Genomic DNA, 22,428 nt, shown 5'->3' with positions numbered 1-22,428 from the left:
CCACACCCCCCACACCAGACACACCCCTCCCCCACGCCCCTCCCCCACACCAGACACACCCCTCCCCCACACCAGACACACCCCTCCCCCACACCAGACACACCCCTCCACCACACCCACCCACACCAGACACACCACAAAGGTAGCCTGCCACCACTCAACAGTTTATCCGCAGAATAGTCTGCTGGGACACCCCACACACACAGATCTCCGTCTGGCTGATCTGTTACCTTTTACAATCTAAACGCAATCTGCCCACACACAGTGCAATGGCATACAGATTGGCAATGAGCTTAACTGAGCGTTTTAAAGGCACTAAAATCCAATCCAATCTCTCCAATCTAATCTCTCCAATCTAATCCCTCCAATCTAATCCCTCCAATCTCTCCAATCTAATCTCTCCAATCTAATCTCTCCAATCTCTCCAATCTAATCTCTCCAATCTGATCTCTCCAATCTAATCTCTCCAATCTAATCTCTCCAATCTAATCTCTCCAATCTCTCCAATCTAATCTCTCCAATCTGATCTCTCCAATCTAATCCCTCCAATCTAATCCCTCCAATCTCTCCAATCTAATCTCTCCAATCTAATCTCTCCAATCTCTCCAATCTAATCTCTCCAATCTGATCTCTCCAATCTAATCTCTCCAATCTAATCTCTCCAATGTAATCTCTCCAATCTGATCTCTCCAATGTAATCTCTCCAATGTAATCTCTCCAATGTAATCTCTCCGATCTAATCTCTCCAATCCAATCTCTCCAATCTAATCTCCCCGATCTAATCTCTCCAATCTCTCCGATCTGATCTCTCCAATGTAATCTCTCCAATCTGATCTCTCCAATGTAATCTCTACAATCTGATCTCTCCAATCTGATCTCTCCAATGTAATCTCTCCAATCTGATCTCTCCAATCTGATCTCTCCAATGTAATCTCTCCAATGTAATCTCTCCAATCTGATCTCTCCAATGTAATCTCTCCAATGTAATCTCTCCAATCTAGTCTCTCCAATCTGATCTCTCCAATCCCTCCGATCTGATCTCTCCAATGTAATCTCTCCAATCTGATCTCTCCAATCTGATCTCTCCAATGTAATCTCTCCAATCTGATCCCTCCAATCTGATCTCTCCAATGTAATCTCTCCAATCTGATCTCTCCAATGTAATCTCTCCAATCTAGTCTCTCCAATCTAATCCCTCCAATCTAATCTCTCCAATCCAATCCCTCCAATCCAGTCTCTCCAATCTAATCCCTCCAATGTAATCTCTCCAATCTGATCTCTCCAATGTAATCTCTCCAATCTGATCTCTCCAATGTTATCTCTCCAATCTGATCTCTCCAATGTAATCTCTCCAATCTGATCTCTCCAATGTAATCTCTCCAATCTGATCCCTCCAATCTGATCTCTCCAATGTAATCTCTCCAATCTGATCTCTCCAATGTAATCTCTCCAATCTGATCTCTCCAATGTAATCTCTCCAATCTGATCCCTCCAATCTGATCTGTCCAATGTAATCTCTCCAATCTGATCTCTCCAATGTAATCTCTCCAATCTGATCCCTCCAATCTGATCTCTCTAATGTAATCTCTCCAATCTGATCTCTCCAATGTAATCTCTCCAATCTGATCTCTCCAATGTAATCTCTCCAATCTAATCTCTCCAATCCAATCCCTCCAATCTAATCCCTCCAATCTCGTCTCTCCGGAGATCTGACCCCGAGCTTAAATACACAGAAGTCACTAATTAATTTTAAGATTTAATTTCCCAAAGTGGGCGGGGCATAAAATATGTACAAATATAACAAGTTCCAGAAATACAAAGATATAAGAAGACACACAAATGACTGATTACTATAAAAGGGAATAAAAGACAGAATAACACTTTCCCCTGCGGCTGGAGCAAGCCAGAAACTCAGCCATCCATTGGTCCATCGACCAGCTCCGTACGGATCACCCTGTCCAATTGTCCGTGCGTTCAATTTATTGGGATTAGGAGATGGGCGGGACATTAGTCTTCGGCCAATGGGGGGCGGCTCCTGCATCTGCCCACAATGTGCTATGGGTGCTGACCTGCCCAAGTCCAATTGGGCCAAGACTGGCCTGAACACCAAGTCGGGGATTTCTGACACCAGCGCGTCAGTCCGATCGCAACAGTACCAAACACCATCTGATCGTCGCGATGCCACGCCCCCTAACCATTTCCTGCATTTTCCTGGCTTCCTCCCCAATCCACAAACATGATTCTTATATGCAGATGCAGCGCACAGAGCGCCCTACAAGAAGGGAGTATGTTCATCTCTCCAATCCACCAATATGATTCTTATATACAGATGCAGCGCACAGAGCGCCCTACAAGAGGGGAGTATGTTCATCTCTCCAATCCACCAATATGATTCTTATATACAGATGCAGCGCACAGAGCGCCCTACAAGAGGGGAGTATGTTCATCTCTCCAATCCACCAATATGATTGTTATATACAGATGCAGCGCACAGAGCGCCCTACAAGAGGGGAGTATGTTCATCTCTCCAATCCACCAATATGATTGTTATATACAGATGCAGCGCACAGAGCGCCCTACAAGAAGGGCGTATGTTCATCTCTCCAATCCACCAATATGATTGTTATATACAGATGCAGCGCACAGAGCGCCCTACAAGAGGGGAGTATGTTCATCTCTCCAATCCACCAATATGATTGTTATATACAGATGCAGCGCACAGAGCGCCCTACAAGAAGGGAGTATGTTCATCTCTCCAATCCACCAATATGATTGTTATATACAGATGCAGCGCACAGAGCGCCCTACAAGAGGGGAGTATGTTCATCTCTCCAATCCACCAATATGATTGTTATATACAGATGCAGCGCACAGAGCGCCCTACAAGAAGGGAGTATGTTCATCTCTCCAATCCACCAATATGATTGTTATATACAGATGCAGCGCACAGAGCGCCCTACAAGAAGGGAGTATGTTCATCTCTCCAATCCACCAATATGATTGTTATATACAGATGCAGCGCACAGAGCGCCCTACAAGAAGGGAGTATGTTCATCTCTCCAATCCACCAATATGATTCTTATATACAGATGCAGCGCACAGAGCGCCCTACAAGAAGGGAGTATGTTCATCTCTCCAATCCACCAATATGATTGTTATATACAGATGCAGCGCACAGAGCGCCCTACAAGAGGGGAGTATGTTCATCTCTCCAATCCACCAATATGATTGTTATATACAGATGCAGCGCACAGAGCGCCCTACAAGAGGGGAGTATGTTCATCTCTCCAATCCACCAATATGATTGTTATATACAGATGCAGCGCACAGAGCGCCCTACAAGAAGGGAGTATGTTCATCTCTCCAATCCACCAATATGATTGTTATATACAGATGCAGCGCACAGAGCGCCCTACAAGAAGGGAGTATGTTCATCTCTCCAATCCACCAATATGATTGTTATATACAGATGCAGCGCACAGAGCGCCCTACAAGAAGGGAGTATGTTCATCTCTCCAATCCACCAATATGATTGTTATATACAGATGCAGCGCACAGAGCGCCCTACAAGAAGGGAGTATGTTCATCTCTCCAATCCACCAATATGATTGTTATATACAGATGCAGCGCACAGAGCGCCCTACAAGAAGGGAGTATGTTCATCTCTCTGCAACTCACATTCAGCTGTTATGAGGGAGGGAACTCCTTGGATGTGAATTATCCCTATAGAGCTTCCACATCAGGCAGACCGTCTGTCTCCTCTCATTGGCTCCAAACCTGTTCTCCCAGAAAGTGATAACCTGATTGACACACAAAGGTGTCACCTCCAGGAGGCGGGGCTTGTGACTAATTGATGCTAAATGATGATTGGGTCTGTAAGGCCTATGGAGTCATTGTGTATAATACACATCTGATCCCAGATCCATGGATGACCATTGTTTGTACCTTCTATTCATTTCCCTACTGCCCAGGGGCCCAATATACATCCTTACCGTACTGCCCAGGGGCCCCATATACATCCTTACCGTACTGCCCAGGGGCCCAATATACATCCTTACCCTACTGCCCAGGGGCCCAATATACATCCTTACCCTACTGCCCAGGGGCCCAATATACATCCTTACCCTGCTGCCCAGGGGCCCAATATACATCCTTACCCTACTGCCCAGGGGCCCAATATACATCCTTAGTGACCAGACTGTTCCTGCACACACCTTTGTAATGAGAGGGCGTGGCCTCATCTACTCACCTGTCATGGCTGATTCCATATTCCCACCAATCAAATCTTACATGTCCGTTACACGGACAAGAGGACGACGGGACAGGAAGGGAAGATATTTATCCAATACATTGGAGCTAATCCCGATATGGAGCACCCCAATATGGAGCACTCTGATATGGAGCACCCAGATATGGAGCACCCCCATATGGAGCACTCCGATATGGAGCACCCAGATATGGAGCACCCCGATATGGAGCACCCAGATATTGAGCACTCTAATATGGAGCACCCAGATATGGAGCACCCCAGTATGGAGCACTCCGATATGGAGCACCCCAATACTCAGAGAGAACACCATACCATAGACTGACTTTGGTGTAATCAGAGGAAATGATAGAATCACATATGATGTACTGATACAATGTCACAACACGTCTCTGTACATACATGGAACATGAAGGTCTGCGGTTCCATACATAACTGGAGGGAATAATACTCACAAAAGTATGTATATCTATAGTATATATAATATATACCACATAGTGACATGTACACTGCATGCCTATAGAGTGATGTCCACGGCCAGCACTGCCCTGAGCGGCTCCTGCAGTACCGACCACTAGGGGGCAGCACCCCGGAGGAGGACAGCTTACCTTCCAACTACAACCCCCAGTGGGCGCTACTACAGGAGACGTGTATATATAGACGTGTATACATCCGTGTATAGATCCGTGTATATAGACGTGTATACATCCGTGTATAGATCCGTGTATATAGACGTGTATACATCCGTGTATGTAGACGTGTATAGATCGGTATATATAGACGTGTATACATCCGTGTATAGATCTGTGTATATAGACGTGTATACATCCGTGTATGTAGACGTGTATAGATCCATATATATAGACGTGTATACATCCGTGTATAGATCCGTGTATATAGACGTGCATACATCCGTGTATGTAGACGTGTATACATCCGTGTATGTAGACGTGTATAGATCCGTATATATAGACGTGTATACATCCCTGTATATAGACGTGTATAGATCCGTATATATATACGTGTATACATCCGTGTATGTAGACGTGTATAGATCCATGTATATAGATGTGTATGTAGACGTGTATAGATCCGTATATATAGACGTGTATACATCCGTGTATGTAGACGTGTATAGATCCGTATATATAGACGTGTATACATCCGTGTATCTAGACGTGTATAGATCCGTATATATAGACGTGTATACATCCGTGTATCTAGACGTGTATAGATCCGTATATTAAGACATGTATACATCCGTTTATGTAGACGTGTATAGATCCGTGTATATAGACATGTATACATCCGTGTATATAGACATGTATAGATCCGTATATATAGACGTGTATAGATCCATGTATATAGACATATATAGATCCGTGTAAATAGACGTGTATACATCCGTGTATATAGACGTGTATACATCCGTGTATATAGACGTGTATAGATCCGTGTATATAGATCCGTGTATATAGATCCGTGTATATAGATGTGTATATAGATGTGTATATAGATGTGTATATAGATCCGTGTATATAGATGGGTATATAGATCCGTGTATATAGATGGGTATATAGATCGGTGTATATAGCTGGGTATAGATCCGTGTATATACTGTAGATGGGTATATAGATCCGTGTATATAGATGTGTATATAGATCCGTGTATATAGCTGGGTATAGATCCGTGTATATAGATGTGTATATAGATCCGTGTATATAGATGTGTATATAGATCCGTGTATATAGATGGGTATATAGATCCGTGTATATAGATGTGTATATAGATGTGTATATAGATCCGTGTATATAGATGGGTATAGATCCGTGTATATAGCTGGGTATAGATCCGTGTATATAGATGGGTATATAGATCCGTGTATATAGATCCGTGTATATAGATCCGTGTATATAGATGGGTATATAGATCCGTGTATATAGATCCGTGTATATAGATGTGTATATAGATGGGTATATAGATAGGTATACATCTACCTGCAGTTATAGCATACACTGACACTGACACCGACACCATACACGGGATTATGGATATTTCTGACAGACAATTGATGGATGGAATCAGCTCCCCAACAACCGATATTCCCAGAATCCATCCTGAGATCAGAAATCTGGCAGATAACGATCAATCATCCTCATGTCAGAGTATTCCTCATCAATACACAGGATTGTATCCCCTCCCCCCATACAACATTTCTCACCCTATAATCAATATTTGTATCACCAGCCGGCCGCCATATACAGAGCAATGAGAAGGAGAATTCATCTGCAGACAGACTCACCGCATTTCACGATATTTCAGAAACAAACATTCCGGACTCTGGGGGGATGATGGGGGTTGTAGTTCTGGAATTATTTGATGGCTGTGAAGTATTGTGTGACCACAGACAGAGATATACAGAGATATACACAGAGATATACACAGAGATATACACAGAGATATACAGAGATATACACAGAGATATACACAGAGATATACACAGAGATATACACAGAGATATACACAGAGATATACACAGAGATATATACAGAGATATATACAGAGATATATACAGAGATATATACAGATATATATACAGAGATATATACAGAGATATACACAGAGATATATACAGAGATATACACAGACATATACACAGAGATATACACAGAGATATACACAGAGATATATACAGAGATATATACAGAGATATACACAGAGATATATACAGAGATATACACAGAGATATACACAGAGATATATACAGAGATATATACAGAGATATATACAGAGATATACACAGAGATATACACAGAGATATATACAGACATATACACAGAGATATATACAGAGATATACACAGAGATATACACAGAGATATATACAGAGATATATACAGAGATATATACAGAGATATATACAGAGATATATACAGACATATACACAGACATATACACAGAGATATACACAGAGATATACACAGAGATATATACAGAGATATATACAGAGATATACACAGAGATATACACAGAGATATATACAGAGATATATACAGAGATATACACAGAGATATATACAGACATATATACAGAGATATATACAGACATATATACAGAGATATATACAGAGATATATACAGACATATATACAGAGATATATACAGAGATATATACAGAGATATATACAGACATATATACAGAGATATATACAGACATATATACAGAGATATATACAGAGATATATACAGAGATATATACAGACATATATACAGAGATATATACAGAGATATACACAGAGATATACACAGAGATATACACAGAGATATACACAGAGATATACACAGAGATATATACAGAGATATATACAGAGATATATACAGAGATATATACAGAGATATATACAGAGATATATACAGACATATATACAGAGATATATACAGAGATATATACAGAGATATACACAGAGATATATACAGACATATATACAGACATATATACAGACATATATACAGAGATATATACAGACATATATACAGAGATATACACAGAGATATACACAGAGATATACACAGAGATATATACAGAGATATACACAGAGATATATACAGACATATATACAGAGATATATACAGAGATATATACAGAGATATATACAGAGATATATACAGACATATATACAGAGATATATACAGAGATATATACAGAGATATATACAGAGATATACACAGAGATATATACAGAGATATATACAGAGATATACACAGAGATATACACAGACATATACACAGAGATATATACAGAGATATATACAGAGATATATACAGAGATATATACAGACATATATACAGAGATATATACAGAGATATACACAGAGATATATACAGAGATATATACAGAGATATATACAGAGATATACACAGAGATATATACAGAGATATATACAGAGATATATACAGAGATATATACAGACATATATACAGAGATATATACAGAGATATACACAGAGATATATACAGAGATATATACAGAGATATATACAGAGATATATACAGAGATATATACAGACATATATACAGAGATATATACAGAGATATACACAGAGATATATACAGAGATATATACAGAGATATATACAGACATATACACAGAGATATATACAGAGATATATACAGACATATACACAGAGATATACAGAGATATATACAGAGATATATACAGAGATATACACAGAGATATATACAGACATATATACAGACATATATACAGACATATACACAGAGATATACACAGAGATATATACAGAGATATATACAGAGATATACACAGACATATATACAGACATATACACAGAGATATACACAGAGATATATACAGAGATATACACAGACATATACACAGAGATATACACAGAGATATATACAGAGATATATACAGAGATATATACAGAGATATACACAGAGATATATACAGACATACTGTATATACTGAGATATATACAGAGATATATACAGAGATATATACAGAGATATATACAGAGATATATACTGAGATATATACAGAGATATATACAGACATATACACAGAGATATATACAGAGATATATACAGAGATACATACAGAGATATATACAGAGATATATACAGAGATATATACAGACATATATACAGAGATATATACAGAGATATATACAGAGATATATACAGAGATATATACAGAGATATATACAGAGATATATACAGAGATATATACAGACATATATACAGAGATATACACAGAGATATATACAGAGATATATACAGAGATATATACAGAGATATATACAGAGATATACACAGAGATATATACAGAGATATATACAGACATATATACAGAGGTATACACAGAGATATATACAGAGATATATACAGACATATATACAGAGATATATACAGAGATATATACAGAGATATATACAGACATATATACAGACATATATACAGACATATACACAGAGATATATACAGAGATATATACAGAGATATACACAGAGATATATACAGACATATATACTGAGATATATACAGAGATATACACAGACATATACACAGAGATATATACAGACATATATACAGAGATATATACAGAGATATACACAGAGATATATACAGAGATATATACAGAGATATATACACAGACATATACACAGAGATATATACAGAGATATATACAGAGATATATACAGAGATATATACAGAGATATATACAGACATATATACAGAGATATATACAGAGATATACACAGAGATATATACAGAGATATACACAGAGATATATACAGAGATATATACAGAGATATATACAGAGATATATACAGAGATAAGATGCGATGTTTGAATTGTCGGCTTTAGGGGGTAAAAAAAATCAATGTACACACCGCCAGATATCTGCTGATCGAACACACCGCCCGATATCTGCTGATCGTACACACCGCCCGATATCCGGCTCCGCTGAGTTGTGGGGGGGCGGTAATATATGATCCTGGAATGAAGGAAATCTTCTTCCCCAACACACCGCCCGATCCGCCCGAAGGGATCACAGCCGGGAGATCTCCGTCCATCCTGACCATCCCGGGACCTCTCCCCACTAACGTCCGATCCCCGGGGTCCGAGGGGTGACAGGAGTGCGAGCTGTGGGGGTCCCAGACAAGGGTTGGGGGGCGGTAATGGGTTGCATGCTGAGAACTGTTATTGGGGGAAGTATAGACATGACATCGGCCGACATTCCTACCGAATTCTCAGCAATTGTTCACAAAGATTTATCGTCCAACCGGCACCGATAATCATATATATTTATAGAGACAGTCTTCCCTCATCATCATCCTCCTCCTCATCCTACTCCTCCCCATCATCCTCCTCCTCATCCTCCCCATCATCATCCTCCTCCTCCCCATCATCATCCTCCTCCTCCCCATCATCCTCACCACATCCTCCCATCATCATCCTTCTCCCCATTATCATCCTCCCCATCATCCTCCTCCTCCTCCCCATCATCATCCTCCTCCTCCTCACTATCATCATCCTTCTCCCCATTATCATCCTCCCCATCATCCTTCTCCTCCTTTTCCCCATCACATCATCCTCTTCATCATCCTCCCCATCATCATCATCCTCCTCCCCATCATCATCCTTCTCTTCCTCATCATTCTCCCTATTATCATCCTCCCCATTATCATCCTCCCCATCATCCTTCTCTTCCTCCTCCCCATCCTCCTCCTCATCATCATCATCCTTCTCCTCCTCACTCTCCCCATTATCATCCTCCCCATCACCATCATCCTGCCCATCATCATCCTTCTCCTCATCCTCCCCATCATCATCCTTCTCATCCTCCTCATCCTCCCTGTCATCATCCTTCTCCTCCTCATGCTCCCCATCATCATCCTCCCCGTGATGATGAGGAATAAGAGGATAATGAAGAGGAGGAGAATTATGAGGATGATGAGGAGAAGGAGGATGATTATGAGGATGAGGAGGAGAAGGAGGAGGAGAAGGAGGATGATTATGAGGAGGTGGAGGAGAAGGAGGAGGATTATGAGGATGAGGAGGTGGAGGAGGATGAGGAGGAGGAGGATGATTAGGAGGATGAGGAGGAGGAGGATGATTATGAGGATGAGGAGGAGGAGGTGGAGGAGGAGGATTATGAGGATGATGATAAGGAGGAAGGTTATGATGATTATGAGGAGGATGATGATGAGGATTATGATGATGTTTATGATGATGAGGAGGAATAAGAGGATAATGAAGAGGAAGAGGATGATGATGATGATACGATGTCGGCTGTTACTTCCAGGATAATGATGATACCGATTTTTCTCTCCCTCCCCCAGCTGCTCGTACGTCGCTCCGGCAGTAGGGGGCGGTATTGCGCTGAGGCTGACCCCCCCTCGCTCTGTGTACAGACGGCGATATTTCATCGCTCGCTATTACCGTCCTGTGACCGATGGAGATCGCACCGATCACTGATGGAGACATCCAGCAACGCAGGCCGACCCCCCTCCGGTATATGTCAGCGATATCATCACATGGTGTATGTCTGCCGCCTGAATCGTATCTTCTATGTTATCATCCAATCCGATCCGATAATGATCTGCCAGGTGATCGATCCATCTGTATCATAACCGTCTGCAGAGTATTGATAGCTATCGATCTGTGGGGTCTATCGATCTGGGATCTGTGGGATCTATCGATCTGGGATCTGTGGGGTCTATCGATCTGGGATCTGTGGGGTCTATCGATCTGGGATCTGTGGGGTCTATCGATCTGGGATCTGTGGGGTCTATCGATCTGGGATCTGTGGGGTCTATCGATCTGTGGGGTCTATCGATCTGGGATCTGTGGGGTCTATCGATCTGGGATCTGTGGGATCTATCGATCTGGGATCTGTGGGGTCTATCGATCTGGGATCTGTGGGGTCTATCGATCTGGGATCTGTGGGGTCTATCGATCTGTGGGGTCTATCGATCTGGGATCTGTGGGGTCTATCGATCTGGGATCTGTGGGGTCTATCGATCTGTGGGGTCTATCGATCTGGGATCTGTGGGATCTATCGATCTGGGATCTGTGGGATCTATCGATCTGGGATCTGTGGGATCTATCGATCTGGGATCTGTGGGGTCTATCGATCGGGGATCTGTGGGGTCTATCGATCTGGGATCTGTGGGATCTATCGATCTGGGATCTGTGGGGTCTATCGATCTGGGATCTGTGGGGTCTATCGATCTGGGATCTGTGGGGTCTATCGATCTGGGATCTGTGGGGTCTATCGATCTGGGATCTGTGGGGTCTATCGATCTGTGGGGTCTATCGATCTGGGATCTGTGGGGTCTATCGATCTGGGATCTGTGGGATCTATCGATCTGGGATCTGTGGGGTCTATCGATCGGGGATCTGTGGGGTCTATCGATCTGGGATCTGTGGGGTCTATCGATCGGGGATCTGTGGGGTCTATTGATCTGGGATCTGTGGGATCTATCGATCTGGGATCTGTGGGATCTATCGATCTGTGGGGTCTTTCGATCTGGGATCTGTGGGATCTATCGATCTGGGATCTGTGGGGTCTATTGATCTGGGATCTGTGGGGTCTATCGATCTGGGATCTGTGGGATCTATCGATCTGGGATCTGTGGGATCTATCGATCTGGGATCTGTGGGGTCTATCGATCGGGGATCTGTGGGGTCTATTGATCTGGGATCTGTGGGATCTATCGATCTGGGATCTGTGGGATCTATCGATCTGTGGGGTCTTTCGATCTGGGATCTGTGGGATCTATCGATCTGGGATCTGTAGGATCTATCGATCTGGGATCTGTGGGGTCTATCGATCTGGGATCTGTAGGATCTATCGATCTGGGATCTGTGGGGTCTATTGATCTGGGATCTGTGGGGTCTATCGATCTGGGATCTGTGGGATCTATCGATCTGGGATCTGTGGGGTCTATCGATCTGGGATCTGTAGGATCTATCGATCTGGGATCTGTGGGATCTATCGATCTGGGATCTGTAGGATCTATCGATCTGGCATCTGTGGGGTCTATTGATCTGGGATCTGTGGGGTCTATCGATCTGGGATCTGTGGGATCTATCGATCTGGGATCTGTCGGATCTATCGATCTGTGGGGTCTATCGATCTGGGATCTGTGGGGTCTATCGATCTGGGATCTGTGGGATCTATCAATCTGGGATCTGTGGGATCTATCGATCTGGGATCTGTGGGATCTATCGATCTGGGATCTGTGGGATCTATCGATCTGGGATCTGTGGGGTCTATCGATCTGGGATCTGTGGGGTCTATGGATGTCACATGTTGTCAGATCTGGCATCACACGTACAGATCCCGGAATACAATAGATCCCCGATGTATATACGATGGATGATCAATATATCGATGTAGGAATACAGACAACGACGGGATTGCCTTCCCATTCACAGACAGATATCCGATGGATCAATACAGCCGGAGGAAGGGGATCCGATTTTTTCCGATTATTACCTCCGACTCCTCCCCATCGATCGTTATCGGCTGTGATCTATGACTGCCAATACATCTCTGGCTCCGATCAGTATATCCCGATCATCGATTATCGGACGGAGTGATAACAGAGCACATCGGTCACTTCCCTCCAATCTGATCGATTATTAATAAATATCCGACAATATCCTCACTGCAGGTATATAGATCGACTAATCCCAGAGGCCGATCATCCTGTATCCAATATATCACCGATTCATCGATATATATATGTCGGGTGATTGGATGTAGAGATTGTATTCATCCCAGACACCACCAATCGCTGTATACACATCCAATCCCGGACCCCACCGATCTCTGTACACATATCCAATCCCAGACCCCACCAATCTCTGTACACACATCCAATCCCAGACCCCACCGATCTCTGTATACACATCCAATCACAGACCCCACCGATCTCTGTACACACATCCAATCCCATACACATCCAATCCCGGACCCCACCAATCGCTGTATACACATCCAATCCCATACACATCCAATCACAGACCCCACCGATCTCTGTACACACATCCAATCACAGACCCCACCGATCTCTGTACACACATCCAATCCCATACACATCCAATCCCGGACCCCACCAATCGCTGTATACACATCCAATCCCATACACATCCAATCCCAGACCCCACCGATCTCTGTACACACATCCAATCCCAGACCCCACCAATCTCTGTATACACATCCAATCACAGACCCCACCAATCTCTGTACACACATCCAATCACAGACCCCACCAATCTCTGCATACACATCCAATCCCAGACCCCACCGATCTCTGTATACACATCCAATCCCATACACATCCAATCACAGACCCCACCGATCTCTGTACACACATCCAATCACAGACCCCACCGATCTCTGTACACACATCCAATCCCAGACCCCACCGATCTCTGTATACACATCCAATCCCGGACCCCACCGATCTCCGCATACACATCCAATCCCAGACCCCACCGATCTCTGTACACACATCCAATCCCAGACCCCACCGATCTCTGTATACACATCCAATCACAGACCCCACCGATCTCTGTATACACATCCAATCCCAGACCCCACCGATCTCTGTACACACATCCAATCCCATACACATCCAATCCCAGACCCCACCAATCTCCGTATACACATCCAATCCCAGACCCCACCAATCTCCGTATACACATCCAATCCCAGACCCCACCGATCTCTGTACACACATCCAATCCCATACACATCCAATCCCAGACCCCACCGATCTCTGTACACACATCCAATCCCAGACCCCACCGATCTCTGTATACACATCCAATCCCATACACATCCAATCCCATACACATCCAATCCCAGACCCCACCGATCTCTGTATACACATCCAATCCCGGACCCCACCGATCTCTGTACACACATCCAATCACAGACCCCACCGATCTCCATATACACATCCAATCACAGACCCCACCGATCTCCGTATACACATCCAATCACAGACTCCACCGATCTCTGTACACACATCCAATCCCATACACATCCAATCCCAGACCCCACCGATCTCTGTATACACATCCAATCCCAGACCCCACCGATCTCTGCATACACATCCAATCCCAGACCCCACCGATCTCTGTACACACATCCAATCCCAGACCCCACCAATCTCTGTATACACATCCAATCACAGACCCCACCAATCTCTGTACACACATCCAATCACAGACCCCACCAATCTCTGTACACACATCCAATCACAGACCCCACCAATCTCTGCATACACATCCAATCCCAGACCCCACCGATCTCCGTATACACATCCAATCCCAGACCCCACCAATCTCTGCATACACATCCAATCCCATACACATCCAATCACAGACCCCACCGATCTCTGTACACACATCCAATCCCAGACCCCACCAATCTCTGCATACACATCCAATCACAGACCCCACCAATCTCTGCATACACATCCAATCCCATACACATCCAATCCCAGACCCCACCAATCTCTGCATACACATCCAATCCCAGACCCCACCAATCTCTGCATACACATCCAATCCCAGACCCCACCAATCTCTGTATACACATCCAATCCCAGACCCCACCGATCTCTGTACACACATCCAATCCCAGACCCCACCGATCTCCGTACACATCCAATCCCGGACCCCACCGATCTCCGTATACACATCCAATCCCAGACCCCACCGATCTCTGTACACACATCCAATCCCAGACCCCACCGATCTCTGTACACACATCCAATCCCAGACCCCACCGATCTCTGTATACACATCCAATCCCGGACCCCACCGATCTCCGCATACACATCCAATCCCAGACCCCACTGATCTCTGCATACACATCCAATCCCATACACATCCAATCCCAGACCCCACCGATCTCTGTACACACATCCAATCACAAATCGTATAGAGGGGATGTCACACTGCAGGAATATCGGCCGATCAGAGAAATCCATCTACACCGAGTACCATACATCTAGCGATGTTCATGAGGAGCAGGGCGGACCGATCTCAGGAGGATGAAGATTATTACGATGATGGAGATGCTCTGATCTGATCGTACTAATAAATGGTGAGGATGAGGATGAGGAGGATGGTGGTGATGGTGAGGATGATGATAATAATGAAGATGATGGTGATGATGAGGATGATGATGGTGAGGATGAGGATGGTGGTGAGGATGAGGATGATGGTGAGGATGAGGAGGAGGATGGTGGTGATGGTGAGGATGATGATGGTGAGGAAGATGGTGATGATGATAATGAAGATGATAGTGATGATGATGGAGGAGGATAATGGTGAGGGTGATGAAGATGATGAGGAGGATGATGATGATGGTGAGGATAAGGAGGATGAAGATGATGATGAAGATGATGAGGAGGATGACGGTGACGATGGTGTTGGTGAAGATGATGAAGAAGATGATGAAGATGATGAGGAGGATGATGATGAAGATGATGAGGAGGGGGATGATGAAGATGATGAGGAGGGGGATGATGAAGATGATGAGGAGGATGATGAAGATGATGATTCCGATGGGAAGAGATGGCATTATTCTGGGATTTCTCCGGCTGTGTTCGGGACACGATGTCGCGCTGTGAGTGTCGCACATTCCTGCGATGTGTCGCACGGGGTCGGCGATGGCTGTGATTGGTCGTATTCAGCGGCGGCGGCGGCGGGAGTCGGGCGAATGTCGGAGGAATGTGTCGGGGGAGGGGCGGGGCTCCTGTTGGCCCGATGACAGGGGGTGGGATTCCCCTCCACCATAACACAGCAAATCCTCCTCCGACCACCAGAGATCAGAGTCCGCCGACCGTCGGTGTGTGTGTAGAGTCCGGACGATGCCCCCCCTCCGCTCCGCTCCTCTCATCCCCATCCTCCTCCTCCTCCTCCTCCTCCTGTCCCGGGGACCGACCTCTGCCCACCCCGGGGGGGAAAGGAGGGGACTCCCATCATCATCCAGAGGAAGGACCCTCATCCTCCTCGATGTCAACACCAAGAGCCCGACCAGGATCGTCAGCGACAAATTCCTCTCCGTGCAGCTGGACCCTGCGATCATCCGCGACGGCTGGCTAGACTTCCTCAGGTGGGTCTGCGACAAATCGCCGGATACTCCCCGTATATTCCCCATATACACCCCGTATATTCCCGTATATTCCCCGTATATTCCCCGTATACACCCCGTATATTCCCCGTATACACCCCGTATATTCCCGTATATTCCCCGTATATTCCCCGTATATTCCACATATATACCTCATATATACTCCACATATATACCTCATATATACTCCACATATATACTTCATATTTACTCCACATATATACCACATATATACTTCATATTTACTCTGCATATATACTTCATATTTACTTCATATTTACTCCACATATATACTTCATATATACTCCACATATATAATCCACATATATAATCCACATATATACCTCATATATACCTCATATATACTCCACATACATACCTCATATATAATCCTCATATATACTTCATATATACTCCACATACATACCTCATATATAATCCTCATATATACTTCATATATACTCCACATATATACTTCATATTTACTCCACATATATACCACATATATACTTCATATTTACTCCACATATATATCACATATATACTTCATATTTACTTCATATTTACTCCACATATATACCACATATATACTTCATATATACTCCACATATATACTTCATATATACTCCACATATATACTTCATATATAATCCACATATATACTCCACATTATATACCTCATATATCCTCCACATATATACTTCATATTTACTCCACATATATACCTCATATATACTTCATATATATATACCACATATATACCTTATATATACTCCACATATATACTTCATATATAATCCACATATATACCACATATATACCTCATATATACTCCACATATATACCTCATATATACTCCACATATATACCTCATATATACTCCACATATATACTCCACATATATACTTCATATATAATCCACATATATACTCCACATTATATACCTCATATATACTCCACATATATACCTCATATATACTCCACATATATACCTCATATATACTCCACATATATACCTCATATATAATCCACATATATACCTCATATATACTCCACATATATACTTCATATATACTCCACATATATACTTCATATATACTCCACATATATACCTCATATATACTCCACATATATACCTCATATATAATCCACATATATACTTCATATATACTCCACATATATACTTCATATATACTCCACATATATACCTCATATATACTTCATATATATACTCCACATATATACTTCATATTTACTCCACATATATACCACATATATACTTCATATATACTCTGCATATATACTTCATATTTACTTCATATTTACTCCACATATATACTTCATATATACTCCACATATATACTTCATATATACTCCACATATATACTTCATATATAATCCACATATATACTCCACATTATATACCTCATATATCCTCCACATATATACTCCACATATATACTTCATATGTACTTCATTTATACTCCACATATATACCTCATATATACTTCATATATATATACCACATATATACCTCATATATACTCCACATATATACTTCATATATACTTCATATATATATACCACATATATACCTCATATATACTCCACATATATACTTCATATTTACTCCACATATATACTCCACATTATATACCTCATATATCCTCCACATATATACTTCATATGTACTTCATTTATACTCCACATATATACCACATATATACCTCATATATACTCCACATATATACTTCATATTTACTCCACATATATACTTCATATATACTTCATATATACTCCACATATATACTCCACATATATACCTCATATATACTCCACATATATACCTCATATATACCTCATATATACTTCCTTTACACCCCGTATATATACTCCACATGGACTACACTCCATATATACTCCATATATATACTCTATACATACCTCATATATACTCCCCACATACATAGTACTGTAACAAATAATCTCCCATCTGTATATATTCATATACACCCCAAATATACCCCATATATACTCCACATATACCCCATATATACTCCACATATACCCCATATATACTCCACATATACCCCATATATACCCCAAATATACCCCATATATACTCCACATATACCCCATATATACTCCACATATACCCCATATATACTCCACATATACCCCATATATACTCCACATTTACTACATACCGTATATACCCCACATATACCCCATATATACCCCACATATACCCCATATATACCCCACATATACCCCATATATACATAGGTCTGCGACACATCACCACCGAGCTCCCCATGGTATATATATATATATAGTGTATACTTCATGTACACTCCACATGGACTACAGAGTGTATATACTTATAAATCCAGAACCGGTTTAGTCCAATCCAACTTTGAAATCGTCTGACTTCACTTCATTGGGATGTCAGTGCGACTTCAGGTGTGACTTGGATGGTGTCAGTGAGACTTCAGGTGTGACTTGGATGGTGTCAGTGAGACTTCAGGTGTGACTTGGATGGTGTCAGTGAGACTTCAGGTGTGACTTGGATGGTGTCAGTGAGACTTCAGGTGTGACTTGGATGGTGTCAGTAAGACTTCAGGTGTGACTTGGATGGTGTCAGTGAGACTTCAGGTGTGACTTGGATGGTGTCAGTGAGACTTCAGGTGTGACTTGGATGGTGTCAGTGAGACTTCAGGTGAGACTTGGATGGTGTCAGTGAGACTTCATTCCCGGATGTCTATGCAAGTCGCACCTTAAATCGTAAAAAGTAGCACATAAAGAACTTTCAAAATCCATGCAGATCAGAGTCGGAGTCGCACCAATATGGCCGCTTCCATTGAGGACAGTAGGGTGAGACTTGTCATGTGATCTGAAACAATAAAATCACATGACAGGTGGCAGCGCTGTGACGGGGAGATCAGAGGAATCGCAGGTCAGGAGGAGGACAATGAGGACCAGCGATGTCTATATTGTCAGCGTTCCATCAGCTCAGCGCAGCTTTCTCAGGACGGCCCGGGAAACTGTGAGGATAAAATCATGGCTAGATTTCATCGTCCTCCTCGGCACAACCCGCCACAACCCACTACGACCTGCCACGACCCACTACGACCCACCACGACCCACTACGACCCACCAAGACCCACTACGACCCACCAAGACCCACTATGAGCCGTCACGACCCGCCACAACCCCTCACAACCGTCACAACCCGCCATGACCCACTACAACCCGCCACGACCCACTACGACCCACCAAGACCCACTATGAGCCGTCACAACCCGTCACGACCCGCCACAACCCCTCATGACCCGTCACAACCCGCCATGACCCACTACAACCCGCCACGACCCACTACGACCCACCAAGACCCACTACAACCCGCCACGACCCACTACGACCCACCAAGGCCCACTACAACCCGCCACGACCCACTACGACCCACCAAGGCCCACTAAGACCTGCCACGACCCACTACAACCCGCCACGACCCACTACAACCCACCAAGACCCACTACGACCCACCAAGACCCACTACAACCCACCACGACCCACTACGACCCACCAAGGCCCACTAAGACCTGCCACGACCCACTACAACCCGCCACGACCCACTACGACCCACCAAGACCCACTACGACCCACCAAGACCCACTACGAGCTGTCACAACCCGTCACGACCCGCCACAACCCCTCACGACCCGTCACAACCCGCCATGACCCACTACAACCCGCCACGACCCACTACGACCCACCAAGACCCACTACAACCTGCCACGACCCACTACGACCCACCAAGGCCCACTAAGACCTGCCACGACCCACTACAACCCGCCACGACCCACTACGACCCACCAAGACCCACCAAGACCCACTACGACCCACTACGAGCCGCCACAACCCGCCGCGACCGCCACGACCCGCCACAATCTGTCACGACCCATCACAACCCACCACAACCCGCCTTGACCCGTCACAACCCGTTACAACCCGTCATGACCCGCCACAACTTATCACAACCCGCCACAACCTGTCACAACCCACCACAACCCGTCACGACCCGCCACAACCCACCACAACCCGTCACAACCCACCACAACCCGTCACGACCTGCCACAACCCACCACAACCCGCCATGACCCGCCACGACCCGCCACAACGAGCCACAACCCATCACGACCCGCCACAACCCGTCACAACCCACCACAACCTGTCACGACCCGCCACAACCCACCACAACCCGTCACAACACGCCACAACCCACCACAATCCATCACAACCCGCCACAACCCGTCACGACCCGCCACAACCCGTCACGACCCGCCACAACCCACCACAATCCATCACAACCCGACAGAACCCATCACAACCCGTCACAACCCGTCACGACCCGCCACAACCCGTCACGACCCGCCACAACCCGTCACGACCCGCCACAACCCACCACAATCCATCACAACCCGACAGAACCCATCACAAGCCGCCACAACCCGTCACAACCCGCCACAACCCGCCACAACCTGTCACAACCCATCACAACCTGCCACAACCCGCCACGACTCATCACAACCCACCACAACCCATCACAACCCGCCACAACCCCTCACAACCCGTCACAACCCGCCGCGACCTGCCATGACCCACCACAACCCGTCACGACCCGCCACAACCAATCACAACCCGTCACAACCCGCCACAACCCGTCACAACCCGCCATAACCTATCACAACCCGTCACAACCCGCCACAACCCGTCACAACCCATCACAACCCACCACAACCCCTCACAACCCGTCACAACCCGCCGCGACCTGCCATGACCCGCCACAACCCGTCACGACCCGTCACAACCCGTCATGACCCGCCACAACCAATCACAACCCGTCACAACCCGCCACAACCCGTCACAACCCGCCACAACCAATCACAACCCGTCACAATCCGTCACAACCCGTCACAACCCGTCATGACCCGCCACAACCCGTCATGACCCGCCACAACCTATCACAACCCGCCACAACCCGTCACAACCCACCACAACCCGTCACGACCTGCCACAACCCACCACAACCCGCCACGACCGGCCACAACCTGCGACAACCCATCACGACCCGCCACAACCCACCGCAACCCGTCATAACCCACCACAACCCGTCACGACCCGCCACAACCCGTCACGACCCATCACGACCTGTCACAACCCACCGCAACCCACCACAACCCGCCACGACCCTCAACAACCCGCCACATCCCACTGCAACCCACCACAACCCGTCACGACCCGTCACAACCCACTGCAACCTGCAACAATCCACTACAACCCGCCACAACCCGTCACGACCCGTCACAACCCACTGAAACTCGCCACAACCCGCCAAAACCCATCACAACCCGTCACAACCCGCCGCAACCCACCACGACCCGTCACAACCCGCCACAACTCGCCACGACCCGTCAC

General features: G+C 44.7%; 1 pseudogene across 1 annotated transcript in view; it reads left to right on the top strand.

Annotated features, from left to right (window-relative positions):
* The first annotated feature begins 16,679 nt into the window (after nt 1-16,679).
* Nucleotides 16,680-22,428, top strand: part of LOC149435369 (inactive heparanase-2-like) — a 279,818-nt pseudogene continuing 274,069 nt past the window's right edge. The window contains exon 1 of the transcript XR_016308497.1: nt 16,680-16,932. The product of XR_016308497.1 is annotated as an inactive heparanase-2-like (transcript). The remainder of the gene's footprint in view (nt 16,933-22,428) is intronic.

This window comes from Staurois parvus, unplaced genomic scaffold, assembly GCF_062004578.1.
Source record: "Staurois parvus isolate SC_StPar_1 unplaced genomic scaffold, SC_StPar_1.0 ptg001527l, whole genome shotgun sequence".
Classification (NCBI taxonomy): domain Eukaryota; kingdom Metazoa; phylum Chordata; class Amphibia; order Anura; family Ranidae; genus Staurois; species Staurois parvus.
The sequence above is the reverse complement of the archived record's forward strand: the minus strand, read 5'-3'. Positions and strand labels throughout refer to the sequence as shown.